The sequence below is a fragment of the Pseudophryne corroboree genome, chromosome 3 (assembly GCF_028390025.1).
Source record: "Pseudophryne corroboree isolate aPseCor3 chromosome 3, aPseCor3.hap2, whole genome shotgun sequence".
In the NCBI taxonomy this organism is placed as follows: Eukaryota; Metazoa; Chordata; class Amphibia; order Anura; family Myobatrachidae; genus Pseudophryne; species Pseudophryne corroboree.
The window spans coordinates 270,553,685-270,570,004 of NC_086446.1; the positions used below are offsets into that span (position 1 = coordinate 270,553,685).

Here is a 16,320-nt window from a genome sequence, read left to right on the forward strand (position 1 = left end):
GTAAGACTGTCTGATAAGCCGTGGCCAATAATGCTAGTAAGCGAGTAGCTGTATGGACCCTGTCTATCAGTATGTCTAACTGTTCATTCTCTTCACCCGTTTCCATGTATGTAGGTGTGAGTTTGTATGTGCTCTCTAGGAGACTTCATCCTCTTATTTGGTTTTGATCCTCTCCAGCACACTTAAGGCACCTCAAAATGATGTTCTATACAAGTACCAGCCTGTTCTGGGATGATCTTCAAATATGGTCTGATAATCAAATCAGACAATACTGCACTTTGGATTCTTACACCTAAATTTGACACAATACCTGACTATGACTTTTGCAAATTCAAGCTATGCAGCTTTCTTTCTTCCTGTGCTTCTGGGAAATCCACCATAAAAGGAAACTCTTAATTTTAGCTCTAATAGCTGTGACTGTGGGGCAGAAAGCACTTCAGCAAACAGTAAAAATGCTGTGTGCAACTAGCAGAGCCTTTCATATTGTTGCCTCACTGGAGCACTATGGGTAGGCTGTTGTCACACTGTACTGAGAAAACAATGTGGGAGTTTTCAATTGTGTACACATTGCACTCCCGGTCCAAAAAGTGGATAGAAAGGGAGAGATTCAAGCAACTACGCCTCATGGAAGGCTGAACTCATCAGACTGGGCACCAAGAAAAACTGGCCTCATTAGATTGGGCACCATGAAAAACTGGCCTCATTAGAGAGGGCACCAGAAACGTTAGACTCATTAGAAAGGACACATTAGACCAGGCACCTACAAAGGCGGGGTTAATTAGACTGAACACCAAGAAAAGCCGGGGTCGTTAGAACAGGCACAGGATAAGGGACTGCATGTTAATCTTGTACCATATATGGCTCAGCATGATCTCAGTATTTGTTCCGATTATACTCTGTAGGCTTGTTTATTTCACCATTATCAGCTACCCATATTCTTCACTGATGGCTCTAATACAAATATAAAGTAAACAGGATGGATTCATTCTAATTGTTTCACAGTAAGATTATGCTCCAGCGCACTAATAAATGTAAACCACAAGACAAAAAGTTTAGCTCAGAGCAATATACATCTAAATACAGTAAAGTTGTATAAATTATGGGCGGGGGGGGGGGGGTTCCCCGAAATTATTTTGGTAATATTCTTTGAATTCAAAGGCTAAGATTACATCTCTCCAAAGTGGCATCTTCTAATATGTAATGTATATTTCTACATCATCTCTCATGCCCTTGAAAGGAAACACCACTTCCAGAAACCCCTATTGTCTTTGTAAAATTAATTAAAGCTACCAGTCAACCAAAGGAAATAAGTTGGTGTACTGAATACCTCTCTATCTAGACAGATCTGCTAACTTATGGAAGGAAAACAAAAACAGGATTTTAATACCTACCGGTAAATCCTTTTCTCCTAGTCCATAGAGGATGCTGGGGTCCACTTCAGTAACATGGGGTATAGATGGTTCCGCAGGTGCCATGGGCACTTTAAGCCTTTTCAAGGGTGTGAACTGGCTCCTCCCTCTATGCCCCTCCTCCAGACCTCAGTATAAGAACTGTGCCCAATGGAGACGGACATTTCGAGGAAAGGATTTACTTTTAATTTAACGGTGAGATACATACCAGCTCACACATCAACCATGCTGCACAACATGGCATTGAACATAACACATGCCAACGGGCATGAACAATTTCAGCAATATGCTGAAAGTAATCGTAACACAACCCTTGTGCAACAACAACACTAACAACTGCAGGTAAAGAATGCACTGGGTCGGGCGCCTAGCATCCTCTACGGACTAGGAGAAAAGGATTTACCGGTAGATATTAAAATCCTGTTTTCTCATACGTCCTAGAGGATGCTGGGGTCCACTTCAGTACCATGGGGTTATACCAAAGCTCCAGTACGGGCGGGAGAGTGCGGATGACCCTGCAGCACCGATTGACCAAACTTGAGGTCCTCATCGGCCAAGGTGTTAAACTTGTAAAACTTAGCAAACGTGTTTGCCCCTGACCAAGTAGCTGCTCGGCAAAGCTGTAATGCCGAGACCCCCCGGGCAGCCTCCCAGGATGAGCCCACCTTTCTATAGAATGGGCATTTACAGACTTCGGTATCGGCAATCCTGCCGTGGAATGAGCGTGCTGAATCGTCCCTCTGATCCAGCGCGCAATGGTCTGCTTAGAAGCACGACACCCAATCTTGTTGGGAGCATACAGGACAAACAGAGCCTCTGTTTTCCGTATCCGAGCTGTTCTTGCGACATAAATTTTCAAAGCTCTAACCACATCAAGAGACTTGGACGCAGTGAAGGTGTCAGTAGCCACTGGCACCACAATAGGTTGGTTTATATGGAAAGACGAAACCACCTTTAGACGAAACCACCTTTGGAAGAAATTGTTGGCGAGTTCTCAACTCTGCCCTATCTTCATGGAAGATCAGGTAAGGGCTCTTGTGAGACAAGGCCCCCAACTCCGACGCCCGCCTTGCGGATGCCAAGGCCAATAGCATGACCACTTTCCAAGTGAGAAACTTCAATTCTATCTCCTGTAAAGAAACAAAAAATACAAATTTGTGCTGCGCTCAATCCTGGTGATTGTAATGTGCTTACCCCTCAATTTGTTATCACTAATTGTCTGTATGGTTTTAGGTACAATATAACCTACACAGGAAGGTGATATATGAGACAATAACTTTTATAGTTGACCAGTGTAATTTATAAAGTATAGTATATACCAGATTGTGGATGAAATAATTCTGTGGCAACTGTATTTTTAAGTGCTAAGCTCCGTTTATTTAGGCAATTTAGTCCAGTATTGTCCATATCATTTCTCAATGTCACCCTTTCTTAATGCGGCGTCCCGCATGCAAGTTTCACCAGATTCTACTTGTTACAGTCTTTTGAGTACTCAATTGCTTCTGCAGTAATACTGTAAAAGGTACTTGAGTCTTCACGGTGTGGAGCACTCAATGTTCATTCATATGGTACACAGACACAGTGGTTTCCTCCGGACTGGCTTCCTCCTCTCACCCTGGCTGTCCGTGGTGCGTCCTGCTTCGGACGTTCCCCGTGCGCCAGTCGGTTCGATTGAGCAGCCTGTCTGAGGCAAGGGAGTCCGGGGGGCGCTCTACGGAGCTGCTCACCAGGCTAACCCCGCCTCATACGGACACTCACCTGTTGTCTTTTCCCGATGATGACCCGAGTTCCGACACAGACTTCTTCCTCCGTTCCTCGTCCTGCGGTTGCTTAGTTGCGAGCGCGCTCTCTGAATGTCCAGGTCACGTGACCAGTTTTTTCATGGATCGTCTCGTCCCCTCTGCTCCGTGCGGCAATGATAAATGAAATGTGGATAATAAAATCAGTGGTGCCTCCAACGCGTTTCAGCCTCTGTCAGGCCTTCCTCTGGGAGAATGGTGTATTCAATTAGTGAATTGTTCTGATTTTTAAAGGGTGAATGGGATGTCTTTTCCCGTCATGTGGTCTTCATATGCTGCTCCTATTGGTCTAGACTCCTTTCTATTTAGTGTATAGGATAACCTGATTGATCTGATTGTTCTAAAGGGTCCTGATTAAATATTTATCCCTTTATCTAAAAGTCTGATTTCCCTTTAAATTGATAAATAAGAATTGCTGATGTTGATAGATGTAAATAGGTTATGCACAAATGCCAAATCTGGATTAAATGTTAGGGAATCCTATCTTAAAAGTGACAGATATGTTCATTTTTTACAAATAACTGATTTCACTCCATTATCTTTATTTAGTGAAGTGTGGTTTGGAGGCACCTTTTACCTCCAGACCACGGGGACAGCGATGGGCACGAGATTCGCCCCGAGTTACGCCAACCTCTTCATGAGCTGGTGGGAGGACCGGTTCGTGTGGGGGGGGGGGGGGGGGGGGGGGGGGCGGGACTTGGGGCGAGTCTCGTGCTCTGGACCAGATTCATAGACGACATTTTTTTCATATGGCAAGGAGAGGAGGACACACTGAATGGATTTATAGAGTATATGAATAGGAACAGCAACAACCTTAAATTTACCACTACCTACAGTAAGAACAATGTCAGTTTCCTAGATTTAAACATTTTTGTAGAGGGAGGCAATATACATACAAAAACCTTCAAGAAAAACGTGGATGTAAATAGCTACATCTTATCAACAAGCGGACATCATCCCAGTTGGTTAGAGTCAATTCCAAAAGGACAATTTACCAGACTCAGGAGAAATTGTTCTAAGAAATCAGATTATACAATTCAAGGAGAAGAATTAATTACAGAATTCAGAGAAAGAAAGTATAAGGAGGACAGTATACAACAGGCATACAAACAGGTGGGGGAAACAGATAGAGGACAGTTACTCGAGTATAGAGATAAGAAAGACAAAAAACATTTGGAGGAAGTTATATTCATCACGGAATACACACAACAAGCCAAATCTATACAGCACATACTCAAGAAACACTGGCCACTTCTCATGGAGGATGAAATTCTGAACGACATTTTAGACACAAAACCAAAAGTCATCTTTAGAAAAGCACCAGTTTAAAGAAGAAATTGGTACATAGTCATCTACAACCAACCACATTGATACAAACACACATCAATCCAAACCCAGAACAGGTTTCTACTACTGTGGGACCTGTTTGGGATGCAGAAATGGAGGACCGCAGAGCACCAAACCAGTAAACAGCTTCAGTTCCACCAACACACGTAAAGTATATAATATCAAGGACAGACTGACATGCAATAGCAAAGGGGTTATTTACATATTAGAATGTGGATGCAAAAAACAATACATAGGACGAACCACGTGCCCATTGAAAACCAGAATTAGTGAACATATTCGTAATATCAAAAGGGGACTGGAGGAACACAATTTATCAAAACACTTTAAAGATCACCATGAGAGTAACTCGAAATTATTAAAATTCATAGGGATACAGGAGGTTCACCCTAACTGGAGGGGAGGTGACTTTATTGAAAAAATCAATAAAATAGAACTAAGGTGGATGTATGAAATGAAGACACTGGCCCCTTTTGGACTAAATAAAGATAATGGAGTGAAATCAGTTATTTGTAAAAAATGAACATATCTGTCACTTTTAAGATAGGATTCCCTAACATTTAATCCAGATTTGGCATTTGTGCATAACCTATTTACATCTATCAACATCAGCAATTCTTATTTATCAATTTAAAGGGAAATCAGACTTTTAGATAAAGGGATAAATATTTAATCAGGACCCTTTAGAACAATCAGATCAATCAGGTTATCCTATACACTAAATAGAAAGGAGTCTAGACCAATAGGAGCAGCATATGAAGACCACATGACGGGAAAAGACATCCCATTCACCCTTTAAAAATCAGAACAATTCACTAATTGAATACACCATTCTCCCAGAGGAAGGCCTGACAGAGGCTGAAACGCGTTGGAGGCACCACTGATTTTATTATCCACATTTCATTTATCATTGCCGCACGGAGCAGAGGGGACGAGACGATCCATGAAAGAACTGGTCACGTGACCCGGACATTCAGAGAGCGCGCTCGCAACTAAGCAACCGCAGGACGAGGAACGGAGGAAGAAGTCGGTGTCGGAACTCGGGTCATCATCGGGAAAAGACAACAGGTGAGTGTCCGTATGAGGCGGGGTTAGCCTGGTGAGCAGCTCCGTAGAGCGCCCCCCGGACTCCCTTGCCTCAGACAGGCTGCTCAATCGAACCGACTGGCGCACGGGGAACGTCCGAAGTAGGACGCACCACGGACAGCCAGGGTGAGAGGAGGAAGCCAGTCCGGAGGAAACCACTGTGTCTGTGTACCATATGAATGAACATTGAGTGCTCCACACCGTGAAGACTCAAGTACCTTTTACAGTATTACTGCAGAAGCAATTGAGTACTCAAAAGACTGTACCAAGTAGAATCTGGTGAAACTTGCATGCGGGACGCCGCATTAAGAAAGGGTGACATTGAGAAATGATATGGACAATACTGGACTAAATTGCCTAAATAAACGGAGCTTAGCACTTAAAAATACAGTTGCCACAGAATTATTTCATCCACAATCTGGTATATACTATACTTTATAAATTACACTGGTCAACTATAAAAGTTATTGTCTCATATATCACCTTCCTGTGTAGGTTATATTGTACCTAAAACCATACAGACAATTAGTGATAACAAATTGAGGGGTAAGCACATTACAATCACCAGGATTGAACGCAGCACAAATTTGTATTTTTTGTTTCTATTTGGAGGTTGGTCACCTTTAAGTGCGGCAGCTTATCCGAACAAAAAGGGACTCAGTGCACAGTTAAGCAAACAAATTTTGATTTATCTCCTGTAAAGGTTCAAACCAATCCGATTGAAGGAACTGCAACACCACATTAAGGTCCCATGGTGCCACCGGAATCACAAATGGAGGTTGAATGTGCAGCACCCCTTTCGCGAACGTCTGAACTTCTGGAAGGGAGGACAATTGTTTTTGAAAGAAAACTGATAAGGCCGAAATCTGGACCTTGGTTGAACCCAATCTTAGGCCCGCATCCACACCTGCCTGCAGAAAATGGAGAAAACGCCCTAACTGAAACTCTTCCGTAGGAGCCTTCTTGGACACCAAAACACATTTTCTCCACATACGGTGGTAATGTTTAGACGTTACTCCTTTCCTGGCCTGAATAAGAGTGGGCATGACTTCTTTGGGAATACCCTTTCGGGCTAGGATCCGGCGCTCAACAGCCATGCTGTCAAATGTAGCCACGGTAAGTCTTGATACACGCACGGCCCCTGCTGCAGCAGGTCCTCGTGAAGAGGAAGAGGCCGAGAATCTTCTATGAGCAACTCCTGAAGATCTGGATACCAAGCCCTCCTTGGCCAGTCTGGGACAATGAGGATCGCTCGTACCATTGTTGTTCTTATGAGCTTGAGAACTTTTGGTATTAGTGGAAGTGGAGGGAAGACATACACCGACCAAAACACCCACTGTGACACCAGTGCATCCACTGCTATTGCTTGAGGGTCTTTCGACCTGGAACAATATCTCTGAAGCTTCTTGTTGAGATGAGACGCCATCATATCTACTTGAGGAATTCCCCAAAGACTTGCCAACCTCTGTGAAGACTTCTTGGTGGAGGCCCCTTTCTCCTGGATGGAGATAGTGTCTGCTGAGGAAGTCTGCTTCCCAGTTGTCCACTCCCAGAATGAAAATTGCCGACATAGCTTTTGCATTTCTTTCTGCCCAGAGTAGGATCTTTGTCACCTCTGCCATTGCCACTCTGCTTTTCGTTCCGCCCTGACAGTTTATGTACGCCACTGCCGTTACATTGTCTGACTGGATTTGCACGGGTTGATCTTGAAGAAGATGCACCGCTTGTAGAAGGCAGTTGTAAATGGCTCTCAATTCCAGAACGTTTATCTGAAGACAGGTTTCCTGACTTGACCATTTTCCTTGGAAGCTTTTTCCCTGTGTGACTGCTCCCCAGCCTCAGAGACTTGCATCCGTGGTTACTAGGACCCAGTCCTGAATCCCAAACCTGCGTCCCTCTAATAGGTGAGAACTGTGTAGCCACCACAGGAGCGAAATCCTGGCTTTGGAGGACAGGATAATCTTCTGGTGCATGTGTAGGTGGGATCCGGACCACTTATCCAACAGGTCCCACTGGAATACTCTGGCATGGAATCGGCCAAACTGTATGGCCTCGTAGGCCGCTACCATCTTTCCCAACAACCGAATGCATTGATGGATCAATACTCTTGTTGGATTCAAAATTTGTTTGACCATTCTCTGGATTTTCAGAGCCTTTTCTACTGGAATACCCTCTGTACTTCTATGTCCAGTATCATCCCCAGAAAGGACAATCTTGTCGTCGGTTCCAAATGCGACTTCGGAAAATTCATGATACAACCGTGTTGTCAGAGTACTGATAGGGAGTGTGCAATGTTCTGCACCAACCGTTCCCTGGATCTCGCTTTTATCAGGAGATCGTCCAGGTAAGGAATTATATTGACTCCTTGTTGTCAAAGGAGGACCATCATCTCTGCCATCACCTTGGTGAATACCCTCGGTGCCGTGGAGAGTCCGAACGGCAACGTCTGGAACTGGTAATGGCAATCCTATACTGCAAATCTCAGATAAGCTTGATGAGGATAAATGGGAACATGTAAGTAAGCATCTTTTATGTCTACTGACACCATGAAGTCCCCTTCTTCCAGACTGGAAATCACTGCCCTCAGGGACTCCAACTTGAACTTGAATCTTTTCAGGTAGAGATTCAGAGATTTCAGGTTTAGAATTGGTCTGACCGAGCCGTCCGGCTTCGGAACTACGAAGAGGCTTGACTAAAACCCTTCTCCCTGTTGTGACAAGGGTACCAGGACAATGACCTGATCTGGACATAATTTTTGAATTGCAGCTGTTACCTCTTCTCTGTCCGGAAGAGAAGCTGGCAAGGTCGATTTGAAAAATCGTCATGGGGGGACGTCTTGAAACTGGTTTGTATCCATGGGACACTATTTGCACGACCCATGGGTCCAGGCCAGATTGAACCCAGAGCTGACTGAAAAGTTTTAGACGTGCTCCCACCCGAGCGGACTCCCGCAAGGGAGCCCCAGCGTCATGCTGCAGATTTTGCAGAAGCAGGGGTTAATTTCTGCTCCTGCGATCCTGGAGACGCTGTGGACTTTTTTCCTCTTCCCCTCCCTCTAACTGCAAAGAAAGGGGAACGTTTACCCTTTTTGTATCTGTTGGGCCGAAAGGACTGCATCTGAGAGTGATGTGACTTTTTCGCCGGCGCAGGAGCATAAGGCAAGAATGTCGACTTACCTGCGGTAGCCGCAGGGACTAAAGCATCCAGACCATCTCCAAACAAGGCCTCACCTTTATACGGGAGAGCCTCCATATTTCTTATGGAATCCGCATCAGCATTCCATTGGCGAATCCACAACGCCCTCCTAGCCGAGACTGCCATGGTAGCGGCTTTTGAACCCAAGAGCCTAATATCCTTCATGGCTTCTATCATGTATGCAGCAGCGTCTTTGATATGACCCAACGTTAGGAGTATCTCGTCTCTATCTATTGTGTCAATTTCAGACGACAAATTGTCCGACCATTTTTCAATAGCACTACTCACCCACGCACAAGCAATGGTGGGCCTGAGTAGCGTACCATTGGCCACATAAAATAAGAATTTACTCACCGGTAATTCTATTTCTCGTAGTCCGTAGTGGATGCTGGGAACTCCGTAAGGACCATGGGGAATAGACTGGCTCCGCAGGAGACTGGGCACTCTAAGAAAGAATTAGGACTACTGGTGTGCACTGGCTCCTCCCTCTATGCCCCTCTTCCAGACCTCAGTTAGGGAAACTGTGCCCGGAAGAGCTGACACAATAAGGAAAGGATTTGGAATCCCGGGTAAGACTCATACCAGCCACACCAATCACACCGTACAACTCGTGATACTATACCCAGTTAACAGTATGAATAATAACTGAGCCTCACGAACAGATGGCTCATAACAATAACCCTTTAGTTAAGCAATAACTATATACAAGTATTGCAGACAATCCGCACTTGGGATGGGCGCCCAGCATCCACTACGGACTACGAGAAATAGAATTACCGGTGAGTAAATTCTTATTTTCTCTGACATCCTAGTGGATGCTGGGAACTCCGTAAGGACCATGGGGATTATACCAAAGCTCCCAAACGGGCGGGAGAGCGTGGATGACTCTGCAGCACCGAATAAGCAAACTCAAAGTCCTCCTCAGCCAGGGTATCAAACTTGTAGAATTTTGCAAACGTGTTTGATCCCGACCAGGTAGCAGCTCGGCAAAGTTGTAAAGCTGAGACCCCTCGGGCAGCCGCCCAAGGAGAGCCCACCTTCCTCGTGGAATTGGCCTTTACTGATTTAGGATGCAGCAGTCCAGCCGCAGAATGTGCAAGTTGAATCGTGGAGCAGATCCAGCGAGCAATAGTCTGCTTAGAAGCAGGAGCACCCAACTTGTTGGGTGCATGCAGGATAAAGAGCGAGTCAGTTTTCTGACTCTAGCCGTCCTGGAAACATAGATTTTCAGGGCCCGGACTACGTACAGCAACTTGGAGGCCTCCAAGTCCCGAGTAGCCGCAGGCACCACAATAGGTTGGTTCAAATGAAACGCCGATACCACCTTAGGGAGGAATTGGGGACGCGTCCTCAATTCTGCTCTGTCCATATGGAAGATCAGATAGGGTCTTTTACAGGACAAAGCCGCCAATTCTGACACCCGCCTAGCCGAAGCCAAGGCCAAAAGCATGACCACTTTCCACGTGAGATATTTTAATTCCACGGTCTGAAGTGGCTCAAACCAATGTGATTTTAGGAAATCCAACACAACGTTGAGATCCCAAGGTGCCACTGGGGGCACAAAAGGGGGCTGAATATGCAGCACTCTCTTAACAAACGTCTGAACTTCAGACAGTGAAGCCAGTTCTTTTTGAAAGAAAATAGACAGGGCCGAAATCTGGACTTTAATGGAACCCAATTTTAGGCCCATAGTCACTCCTGACTGTAGGAAGTGCAGAAATCGACCCAGCTGAAATTCTTCTGTGGGGGCCTTCATAGCCTCACACCAAGCAACATATTTTCGCCATATGCCGTGATAATGCTTTGCTGTCACATCTTTCCTAGCTTTTATCAGCGTAGGAATGACTTCAACCGGAATGCCCTTTTCCATCAGGATCCGGCGTTCAACCGCCATGCCGTCAAACGCAGCCGCGGTAAGTCTTGGAACAGACAGGGCCCCTGCTGTAGCAGGTCCTGTCTGAGAGGCAGAGGCCAAGGGTCCTCTGAGATCATTTCTTGCAGTTCCAGGTACCAAGTCCTTCTTGGCCAATCCGGAATGATGAGTATAGTTCTTACTCCTCTCTTTCTTATCATCCTCAGCACCTTTGGTATGAGAGGAAGAGGAGGGAACACATAAACCGACTGGTACACCCACGGTGTCACTAGAGCGTCCACAGCTATCGCCTGAGGGTCCCTTGACCTGGCGCAATATCTTTTTAGCTTTTTGTTTAGGCGGGACGCTATCATGTCCACCTGTGGCCTTTCCCAACGGTTTACAATCAGTTGGAAGACTTCTGGATGAAGTCCCCACTCTCCCGGGTGGAGGTCGTGCCTGCTGAGGAAGTCTGCTTCCCAGTTGTCCACTCCCGGAATGAACACAGCTGACAGTGCTATCACGTGATTTTCCGCCCATCGGAGAATCCTTGTGGCTTCTGCCATCGCCATCCTGCTTCTTGTGCCGCCCTGTCGGTTTACATGGGCGACCGCCGTGATGTTGTCTGACTGAATCAGCACCGGCTGGTTTTGAAGCAGGGGTTTTGCCTGACTTAGGGCATTGTAAATGGCCCTTAGTTCCAGAATATTTATGTGTAGGGAAGCCTCCTGACTCGACCATTGTCCTTGGAAGTTTCTTCCCTGAGTGACTGCCCCCCAACCTCGGAGGCTTGCATCCGTGGTCACCAAGACCCAGTCCTGTATGCCGAATCTGCGGCCCTCTAGAAGATGAGCACTCTGCAGCCACCACAGCAGAGACACCCTGGCCCTCGGGGACAGGGTGATCAGCCGATGCATCTGAAGATGCGATCCGGACCACTTGTCTAACAGATCCCACTGAAAGATCCGTGCATGGAACCTGCCGAATGGAATTGCCTCGTAAGAAGCTACCATCTTTCCCAGGACTCGCGTGCAGTGATGCACCGACACCTGTTTTGGTTTCAGGAGGTCTCTGACCAGAGATGACAACTCCTTGGCCTTCTCCTCCGGGAGAAACACCTTCTTCTGTTCTGTGTCCAGAATCATACCCAGGAACAGCAGACGCGTCGTAGGAACCAGCTGCGACTTTGGAATATTCAGAATCCAGCCGTGCTGTTGAAGCACTTCCTGAGATAGTGCTACTCCGACCAACAACTGTTCCCTGGACCTCGCCTTTATAAGGAAATCGTCCAAGTATGGGAGAATTATAACTCCCTTCTTTCGAAGGAGTATCATCATTTCGGCCATTACCTTGGTAAATACCCTCGGTGCCGTGGACAGACCAAACGGCAACGTCTGGAATTGGTAATGGCAGTCTTGTACCACAAAATGGAGGTACACCTGGTGAGGTGGGTAAATGGGGACATGCAGGTACGCATCCTTGATGTCCAGTGATACCATGTAATCCCCTTCTTCCAGGCTTGCAATAACCGCCCTGAGCGATTCCATTTTGAACTTGAACCTTCTTATATAAGTGTTCAAGGATTTTAAATTTAGAATGGGTCTCACCGAACCGTCTGGTTTCGGTACCACAAACATTGTGGAATAGTAACCCCGTCCCTGTTGAAGGAGGGGAACTTTTATTATCACCTGCTGGAGGAACAGCTTGTGAATTGCCGCCAGCACCACCTCCCTGTCCGGGGGAGTAGCTGGCAAGGCTGATTTGAGGTAACGGCGAGGGGGAGACGTCTCGAATTCCAGCTTGTATCCCTGAGATACCACTTGTAGAACCCAGGGATCCACTTGTGAGCGAACCCACCGGTCGCTGAAGTTCCGGAGACGGGCCCCCACCGCACCTGGCTCCACCAGTGGAGCCCCAGCGTCATGCGGTGGATTTAGTGGAAGCAGGGGAGGATTTCTGTTCTTGGGAACTGGCTGTATGGTGCAGCTTTTTCCCTCTACCCCTGCCTCTGGGCAGAAAGGACGCGCTTTAACCCGCTTGCCTTTCTGGGGCCGAAAGGACTGTACCTGATAATACGGTGCTTTCTTTGGCTGTGAGGGAACCTGAGGTAAAAAAAAGTCGACTTCCCAGCTGTTGCTGTGGATACGAGGTCCGAGAGACCGTCCCCAAACAATTCCTCACCCTTATAAGGCAAAACTTCCATGTGCCTTTTAGAATCAGCATCACCTGTCCACTGCCAAGTCCATAATACTCTCCTGGCAGAAATGGACATTGCATTTATTCTAGATGCCAGCCGGCAAATATCCCTCTGTGCATCTCTCATGTATAAGACTACGTCTTTAATATGCTCTATGGTTAGCAATATAGTGTCCCTGTCAAGGGAATCCATATTATCAGACAGGGAATCAGACCACGCTGCTGCAGCACTGCACATCCATGCTGAAGCAATAGCAGGTCTCAGTATAGTACCTGAGTGTGTATATACAGACTTCAGGATAGCCTCCTGCTTTCTATTCGCAGGCTCCTTTAAGGCGGCCGTATCCTGAGACGGTAGTGCCACCTTTTTTGACAAGCGTGTGAGCGCTTTATCTACCCTCGGAGATGTCTCCCAACGTACCCTGTCCTCTGGCGGGAAAGGGTACGCCATTAGTAACTTTTTAGAAATCACTAGTTTTTTATCAGGGGATGCCCACGCTTCTTCACACACTTCATTTAACTCATCTGAAGGGGGAAAAACCACTGGTTGCTTTTTCTCCCCAAACATAATACCCTTTTTAGAAATGTGCAACACATTTTTCATTGCCGTAATCATGCAACGGATAGCCCTAGTGGAATGTACATTAGTCTCGTCGTCGTCGACACTGGAGTCAGACTCCGTGTCGACATCTGTGTCTGCCATCTGAGGTAGCGGGCGTTTTTGAGCCCCTGATGACCTTTGAGACGCCTGGGCAGGCACTGGCTGGGAAACCGGCTGTCCCACAGCTGTTATGTCATCGAACCTTTTATGTAAGGAGTTGACACGGTCGGTTAATACCTTCCACATATCCATCCACTCTGGTGTCGACCCCGCAGGGGGTGACATCACATTTATCGGCACCTGCTCCGCCTCCACATAAGCCTCCTCATCAAACATGTCGACACAGCCGTACCGACACACCGCACACACACAGGGAATGCTCTGAGGACAGGACCCCACCAAGTCCTTTGGGGAGACAGAGAGAGAGTATGCCAGCACACACCACAACGCTATATAAACAGGGATTTACACTACACAAAGTGATTTTCCCTATAGCAGCTATAATACACAGTATTGCGCCTAAATTTAGTGTCCCCCCTCTCTTTTTTACCCTATTGAGCCTGGAAACTGCAGGGGAGAGCCTGGGGAGCGTCCTTCCAGCGGAGCTGTGAAGAGGAAATGGCGCCAGTGTGCTGAGGGAGATAGCCCCGCCCCTTTTTCGGCGGGCTTCTACCGCTCTTTTTATTAATATTATGGCAGGGGATTTTTACACATATATAGTTTATTAGACTAGATTATGTGTCTTTTGCCATTTTTAAGGTAATCTAATTGCAGCCCAGGGCGCCCCCCCCAGCGCCCTGCACCCATCAGTGACCGGAGTATGTGGTGTGCATGGGGAGCAATGGCGCACAGCTGCAGTGCTGTGCGCTACCTTAATGAAGACCGGACTCTTCAGCCGCCGATTTTCTCCTCGGAATCTTCCGTCTTCTGGCTCTGCAAGGGGGACGGCGGCGCGGCTCCGGGACCGGACGACCGAGGCTGTGCCTGTGTTCGATCCCTCTGGAGCTAATGGTGTCCAGTAGCCTAGAAGCCCAAGCTAGCTGCAAGCAGGTAGGTTCGCTTCTCTCCCCTAAGTCCCTTGTAGCAGTGAGTCTGTTGCCAGCAGATCTCACTGAAAATAAAAAACCTAATAAATACTTTCTTTACTAAGAGCTCAGGAGAGACCCTAGTGTGCAACCAGCTCGAGCCGAGCAAAGATTCTAACTGAGGTCTGGAGGAGGGGCATAGAGGGAGGAGCCAGTGCACACCAGTAGTCCTAATTCTTTCTTAGAGTGCCCAGTCTCCTGCGGAGCCCGTCTATTCCCCATGGTCCTTACGGAGTTCCCAGCATCCACTAGGACGTCAGAGAAATAGATTTTAACGTAGTCTCTAACTTGCGGTCTGCCGGCTCCTTTAGTGAAGCCGTCCCAGGTGCAGGGAGAATCACCATTTTAGTTAATCGTGACAGAGCACCGTCTAAAACTGGGGGTGACTCCCATCTTTTCCTGTCCTCTGCCGGGAAAGGATAAGCAACCTGAATTCTTTTGGGAATCTGAAACCTCTTTTCAGGATTTGCCCAAACCCCCTCAAAGAGAGTATTTAGTTTGTGAGAAGGAGGGAAAGTTAAATTTAATTTCTTTTCCTTATAAAAATAAGCCTTCTCCTGAGGTAATGGAGAGGCTTCCGTAACTTCCAAAACCTCCTTTATAGCAACAATCATGTATTGAATGCTTTTTGCCAATTTAGGATCTATTCCCCTGGAATCACTAGTGTCGACATAGGAAGTAGAGTCCGCATCGGTATCAGTTTGTACTATTTGTGCAAATGGTCTCTTATGTGACCCAGAGGGGTCTCCTGTAGATGAAAGGGCAGAACTATGAAAAATCACAACTTCCACTGATTTTCTCCAGTTTTCTGCATTAGATTCAGACTTATCCAATCTCTTACTGATATGATAAACACTATCACGTAATTCATTCACCCATTCAGGCTCGTGGTGTGCCGGCAGCGCCAACACATTACAACTTTGTCCCTAAAATGGCTCCCTCAGGGGACGAGCTCCCTGCCTCAGACATGTTACACACGTGCACAACCAGAACACAGACACTCCGGGACTTATAGGGGACAGACCCACAGTAAAATCTGTCAGAAGGACACAGATAGGATTTGCCAGTTCACAACCCAGCGCCAGTTATAAAAATCCTGTGAAACACAAAATGCCCACAGACCTGTAGCGCTTTTAAAATGATAAATTCACAATATAGCACAAAATTACACTGTGCCCCCCCCTGTTTTGCACCCTGATACTTGGTTTAGAAGTGGAGGAGGACCAGCGTTCTTCCCTGCAGCTTGCTAGGAGAGAAAATGGCGCTGAGCAGTGTGCTGGCTGCCTGAGGAGGAAGCCCTGACCCCGTAATGGCGCGTTTCCCCTCAGCTTCTGGAATACTAATATTTATACTGGCGGGGGTAGGACTGTGCCTCAGCATCTAATGTCCACTTATCTGCCAGTAGGTTTCATGCTGCCCAGGGCGCCGCGCGCCCCCCCCCCCCGCATCCTGCTGTGCCTGTGTTACCGGGTAGCATGGCGCGCAGCGTTCTCGCCCGCTGCGCTGTACCTTTTAGCCATCATTATGAAGATCCTTCTTCTTGTACACTCACCTGCCTTCTGACTTCTGGCTCTGTAAGGGGGGTAACGGCGGGCTGTGGGAGTGAGCACACAGCCGCAGCTAGCGTTCAGTACCCTTCAGGAGCTAATGGTGTACTATCAGCCAGAAGCAGAGCCATGAAACTATGCAGGAAGTTGGTTCCTACTTCTGCCCCCTAAGTCCCACGAAGCAGGGAGACTGTTGCCAGCAG

General features: G+C 47.0%; 1 protein-coding gene across 2 annotated transcripts in view; it reads right to left on the reverse strand.

Moving 5' to 3' along the window:
• The window catches only part of KIF3B (kinesin family member 3B), a 73,929-nt gene that overhangs the window by 8,725 nt on the left and 48,884 nt on the right, over positions 1-16,320 (reverse strand). The gene's annotated exons all lie outside the window — the stretch shown is intronic.